This window comes from Tupaia chinensis, unplaced genomic scaffold (genome assembly GCF_000334495.1).
Source record: "Tupaia chinensis unplaced genomic scaffold, TupChi_1.0 Scaffold145257_1, whole genome shotgun sequence".
NCBI lineage: Eukaryota > Metazoa > Chordata > Mammalia > Scandentia > Tupaiidae > Tupaia > Tupaia belangeri.
This window is the reverse complement of record NW_006205117.1, coordinates 505,271-511,876: the sequence shown is the minus strand read 5'-3', so window position 1 is coordinate 511,876 and position 6,606 is coordinate 505,271.

Genomic DNA, 6,606 nt, shown 5'->3' with positions numbered 1-6,606 from the left:
TGCACTAGCCAGGCAGAGAGACAGAAAGCAAGAAATCATCTCCCAGGGGGGATGCAATGCCTTCTCCTCCATTCTCCTCTCAGGATCTTGGGTACTCATGCACACGCGCCCGGCGTGAGTTTGAAGCCACCGGGTCTGGGACATGAACCGCGGTCAACTACGTGGGAGTCCAGCAACATAGCCATTACGCTAACTGCTGGTTCCCAGTCCCATTTACTTTTAAGTCTTTTTCTATAGCTGGTGCCAGAAATTACAGAGTTCTGTCCTGAGTTTAATATTTTGGCACTTCATTTAAAATTTATCTTTCTAAAGATGATTTTATGTGAATTTCTTCTGCATCTGGATCTTATGCATCCTTTTAACTTTTTTTAATTTTTTTTTTTTTCTTTTTTTTTTTTTTTTTGGAGAGATTTTCACTATAGGATGCGTGCGCTCACCAGACAGAGAGAGACATAGAGACAGAAAGTGAGAAATCACCCCCCAGGGGGGATGGTCATGCCTCAATCCCTTCTCCTCCATTCTTCTCTCAGGATCTTGGGCATGCACGCACACGCCTCCGGAGTGAGTTTTAAGCCACCGGGTTTGGGACGGGAACCGCGGTCGACTACATGGGAGTCCAGTGACATAGCCATTATGCTAACTGCTGGTTCCCATCCTTTTAATTTTGACAAAGAAATGGACAGCTATCCTTCTCACACTCTTGCAGGTCTGTAGAAAGAGCTTTTTTGGAAATCAAAGTTTATTTCTTTAGTTAAAGGAAATTTGAACTGCATACAATTCTGTCTCCTAGCAATGCTGAAACATAGATCATGTATGATTCTATTTGTGCCCTTAGTCATCTTGTTTTATAATTTTAGGCAAATGTGTGGAGAGATTGGATTCAGGCTACACTGTTTTCCTCCAAACACTGAATTCTGTTTCATTGCTGATTAATGATGAGTTAAAGGAAATAAGGAACAGAAAAGGGAAGGAATATTTTTAAATGAACAGAAAGAATGAGATAGTCAAGAAGAAGTTTTTCTTTGCTTTATTTTTATTTTTATTTTTTTAAACAGAGATTTATAGAAAGAGAAAAAGACAAGGAAGTGCAGAAACAAAAAATGTTCAGAAGGGAGAAATAACATTAAAATATCAGGACTGAGAGTGGTGTGTGTGTGTGTGCATTGTGTACACTTTGAGACATATAGAACATTTAAGAGAAACTAGTTTGATGACAAGCTCTTCATATATGTAATGAAAATAATTGTATTAACTCACAAGTAGTGTAAAAATTAAAGGAATTAACATCGAAAAATATTGTAGAATAGGGTATTGAGCTATTATAAGCACTAATAAATATTATGTATTATTATTTAGAGAGAGAGAAAGAAATCTAAGTTTAGAAAGAGAAAGTGGTAGACAAAATTAATATTCATAGAAATTAAAGTCAGAAAGAAAACAAAGCACAGAGAATAACAGCACTCTCCATGAGTTGTTATTAATGAGTGCAGTCTTTTGACTCAAGCACCATGACTCTGACATAGAAATGCAAGTGGCAAAGCCCATGTGTAGACTGAAGTTACTCATTGAAGCATGGCCAATTTAAGTCTGCTGTACCTGTAGTTTGAAACCTTGAAACAATGAAGTAACGAGTGTCTCACATTTGTATTTATTTGAAAGCATAAGTTGAAGTGCTTTGAAAAATCTTAATGTTAAAAAGTACATTTAGAAATACATACCTTTTAAAAACACAAAAACCAAAAAACTATTGGAAGAATTATGCCAAATTCTCTTTTTAGTCTTTTTGTTCTTTGTAAAATTAATTTGTCCTATTACATTCTTTTTATTTTTCCCACTCCATATTTTTTACAAGGTTCAAGTATCTTTAATGCAACTTAACATAGGCTCATAAAACTTAAGACTTGGCAAAGAATTCATAGACTAGCTTTTGTATTTTTTTGCAGTTAAAACTTGAAGAGCAATAAATATTAACAAATGAATCACAATGTCTTACTATAGGTAAAGCGCTGTTTTAAGTCAAAAGATTATGTTTAATTTTATAAAGAAAGATAGCCTGATGTATAAGCATCCCTGTCACTCTGATGAAACTGCTTAAGGTCACCAAGAACCAGCTGCTATGGTTTGAATGTGTCCCCACAAAATTCATGTATAGAAATGTGGTGAGCCATTGTAATTGTGTTGAGACAGTAGTGATTTAATCTAAGTACAGTGTTGAAAAATAGGGTCTTTGAGAAATGAATAGGCACCAGGGTAGGGCTTCCATGATTGGATACTCATAGGTTTATAAGGAAACATAGAGACACATGGACACCAACACACACCCGCTCTGTCTCAATATGCAATGCTTTTCACAACTTAGGACTCTGTATAGAGCCCCCTTAGCAAAAAGGCCCTTACTAGATGAGGCCCCTGGACATTGGATCTCCAAATTATGACTGAATGAACTACTTCTTTTTTTTAAGCATTTATTTACCTATTTATTTGTTGTGATTTTTTTAAGTTGCTGGGTCTGGGGCTCAAACCATGGTTGGCCTTGTGGGAATCCAGCACCTTACCACCATGCCACCTACTTGTCCCAATGAATGAATACAATTCTATTCTTCTAATTCACCCTATTTCAGTTATCAGCAACACAGCAGGCTAAAATATCAATTTTTGCAAAGACCAGCATTCAGCAGTCCATTTACCTTGACCTCTTAGCTATAATGGACAGTATTTGTTTATGCTTCTTTCCTGAAATGCTTTTTCTACTGAACTTTCATGACACACACCTGCCAGCTTTACCTCTTCCCTAATGGCTACCCTTCTCATAATTTTTAAGTCCCTTTCCTCAGTCGGAGCTTTACTATTTTTTTTTTTTGAGAGGTTTTGTTGTTGTTTTTTTTTTTCCGCTATAGAGCGTGTGCGCTTGCCAGACAGACAGAGAGAGACAGAGAGACAGAAAGCGAGAAATCATCCCCCAGGGAGGGATGGCCATGCCTCAATCCCCTCTCCTCCATTCTCCTCTTGGGATCTCCACCGGGTTGGTCTGGGTCTCGAACTGTGGTTGACTACATGGGAGTTCAGTGACACAGCCATTATGCTAACCGCTTGTCCCTGCTCATGGAATTCTTGATCTTCCTGTTTATGAATAGTTGCAGATGCATTAACATGATCCTCACTTTCATTTGTTTTTTAAAAGGGACTGACAGATGTCTTTAAAATTTCACTTACTACCTTTGGTCAGAATATATTTCTATAACCTTTTTGAAACTTTTACAAAAACTTATTTAAGGTTCTAGATTTATTACTAATTTTTAGCTCTGAGTATTAGAATGATGAAAGTCTCTCTCTGTCTCTCTGGTGAGCATACGTGCCCAATAACAAAAACCTCTTTAAAAAATTCAATGAGCAGCTCAAAAACATAAAACATGTATGAGAACAACTGTCTCATTAAAGAATAGAAGCAAAGAAACTAAAATGTTGCCAGACTCCCTTGAGAATGAATGAATGAATTACACAGTACAATATTGCACTGGTATGAGAATTAAGTAAATTATCCAAGTAATCCTGCAGTTTTCAGTAGCCGATTGGCACCCGGTTTAGATTCTTACACATAAGTTACATTAATAAAGTCCAAATATTGTGGTTATCCCCCCCATCCCCAGGGATGGTTTCTTGCTTTCTGTCTCTCCCTGTCTCTCTGGCACTCACCCATGCACCCAATAGCAAAAATATCTCTAAAAAAACAAAGATTAATAAAATAAATTTCATACCAGGTAAGAGAAGTAGTTTTCTAGTGATAATATTTTAATTAGACTTTTTTTTTTTTTTAGTTATAGGTATACAGGTAGATTGAACAAAAAAGCATGGAGAATATACATATACCCTTTGGCCCCTTGACCAGAACTGGAATTTCATCACAGAAACTCTTTACATATCTATACACATCAGTTGTTTTTGTACTACTTTTGTCTTTTGACCAAGTATTCTTTTCCTTTAAAAGAAAAAGTATAATGAACTCAAATTCTAGATCACTTTGGGACCAAGGCTTTAATACCGAGCTAACTCTGATAAGAATCCAGTTCAAAGAGAGAAAATTAACTTGGCTTTATAATCTTCCCTCCCTCAATTAGCCAACGACATCTTAGTAAGGAAATCCGCGACCAAGGCTATCTATGAAAGTAGCTCATTAGTAAGTTAACTTTCTTCTCAGCTTCAAATTTTTCTGCTTTCACAAAGAAGTGAGTTTGTTTTCCCTATCCAAATCTAATTCTTCAAATCTACTTTCATATAGAAATGTTCAAAGCCTTATCTATAACAAAGTTTTTCTTTTCAATTTATTTATAAAATTCTGCTTTAGTTTATGGTGTTACTAAAACAGAAATCACCAAGTTCGGGTAATTTAGTGCTTTTTTTTCAAGGTCCAAGTCTGTTTTTTCTAGTGATTTTTTTTTTAAGTTCCTGAAATAAACAGAAAAAGAGAAAAGCACCTTCATCAGAGTCTCACACTATGATCCTTCACCAAGCCTTGCAGCCAGCTAGGATCACAGACTTGCTGAACTTGTTAAGGTAGATCAAAGATGTGAACCCAGTGCCTTCACTACTACACCCTACTGTCTGTGCCACCTCAGCTCAGCCTCTCTCCCACATTTATAACCTTCACCACACTTCATCTACACTCAGGAGCTCCATGACCTTGCTTTTATAGGTCACCACTGTCTCTCTTCTGTTTCCAGTTTTCCTCTTTCCACTGGTTCCTTCCACTCAGCCTGCAAAGGTTTATTCCTCAAAAGATTGGTTTAAATCCCACCTTCATTGTAGAATATTCCCTAGTCATATAGCTGGAAGTAATCTCTTCCTTTTATGAAATCCTAAATTACTTTTATCTGTATTTTGTTTATGGCATTGATCACTTTTGGCTTTGTGCTATTGTCATTTTAATGCAATTTTAATGAACATTTATAAGATACCCACATGTACTGTGCACATTGCTGGTACTATGAATGCAGAATTGTGTTTTAAAAGGTTCAACTCTTTATGTAGACAGTCTTATCATGAATTTATACATATTTCTCCTCTCCCCTGCCAAATGAAAGCAAGAAAGTATTTGGGACAGAATATATTTCCTCTGCAAAATAATGTTAAATAATTAAGAAAAAGTAATAGTAACAGAAATATTATGAGTATGATAAACCGAAAATAGTTCTTTTAAGTCATCACCACAGATAGAATTCTTAATACATTATATTATCATACATGTCCCAGGCTATATTAAATTTCACCAGTTCAACTGCATTCTAAATTTTTCTTCCTCTCTTTTCCTCCTCTTTCTAAATGATTGAAGTATTAGTATTATATATTATTTGCCAAGGTTTGCATGTTTTCCCCATAAATTCATGTGTTTGACTTTAGCCATATTGTGAAGGTGTTAAGAAGAAACTTACTCTGATTATGGGATTAAGAAGTGGAGTCTTTGGGAGGTGATTAGGGTGGGGAAATCCTATGATTGACTACTATTATATTTATGAAGAAAAGATGTAAAGCAGACAGATACACGCTCTGGACAAGCTCTTGCCTTCTAATGCCCTGTGCCAGCTCACAACCCACTAAAAAGAAGATTGTAACCAAATGTGGCCGCTTGACTTTGGACCTCGAAAAAAAAGCACTAAATTACCTGAGCTTGGTGATTTCTGTTTTAGTAACACCATAAACTAAAGCAGAATTTTATAAATAAAATGAAAAGGAAAACTTTGTTATAGATAAGGCTTTGAACGTTTCTATATGAAAGTAGATTTAGGTATTCTCCTAATTACAGACTTAGGAATACCAAAGTCTTTAAAAAAAAAAAAAAGAATTGGTCACAAATGATTTGTCTAAAAAGACTTAGAATTGATGCCAGTGTTCTCTATGACAGGGGTGCTCAAATGTTAATATCAAAAACATCTGAAGATTTTACAACACAGATCTATGGGGCCCTATGTCCAGACTTTTAGATTCAGAAGGAATTGGATGGGGTCCTAGAATCTGCATTTTGATAAAGTTCTAAAAAGATGTTAATGCAGCTGTTCCAAAACCACAGTTTGAGAACCATCATTCTGTTGAATATTTTGAAAAATCTTTACAGGACAATCCAATTACTATGATGGCTTGAAAAATGTTTCCCCCCCCCCAAAGGTTCATGCTTGGAATTTGGCCTTAGTGGGTAGTGATTAGATGTCTTCCAAAAGTTCATGTGTTCACACGTAGTTGAAAAGATGTTATGTGGAAACTTAATCCCCTCACAGTGCCCCAGGGTGGGGTCTTGGGTGTGATAAAGTCATTAGGATGGGGCCCCAATAACTGAGTTCTGGTGTATATATAAGGAGAAGGGATAAATCTGGCAGAACCATATGGATATAGGCTATGATCTGCTCTGCTCCAGCTTTTTGTATATCTTAGGATAAATATCTGTTCATGTCCTTTCCTACTTTTTGATTGGGTTGTTTCTTTACTATTGAGTTTGAGTTTCTGACATATTTTGGATATTATTCTCTTTTCAGATGTATGGTTTACAAATATATTTCTCATTCTCTAAGTCGTTTCTTTATACTGTCGATTTTTTCTTTTGCAACAAGTATTTTTTTA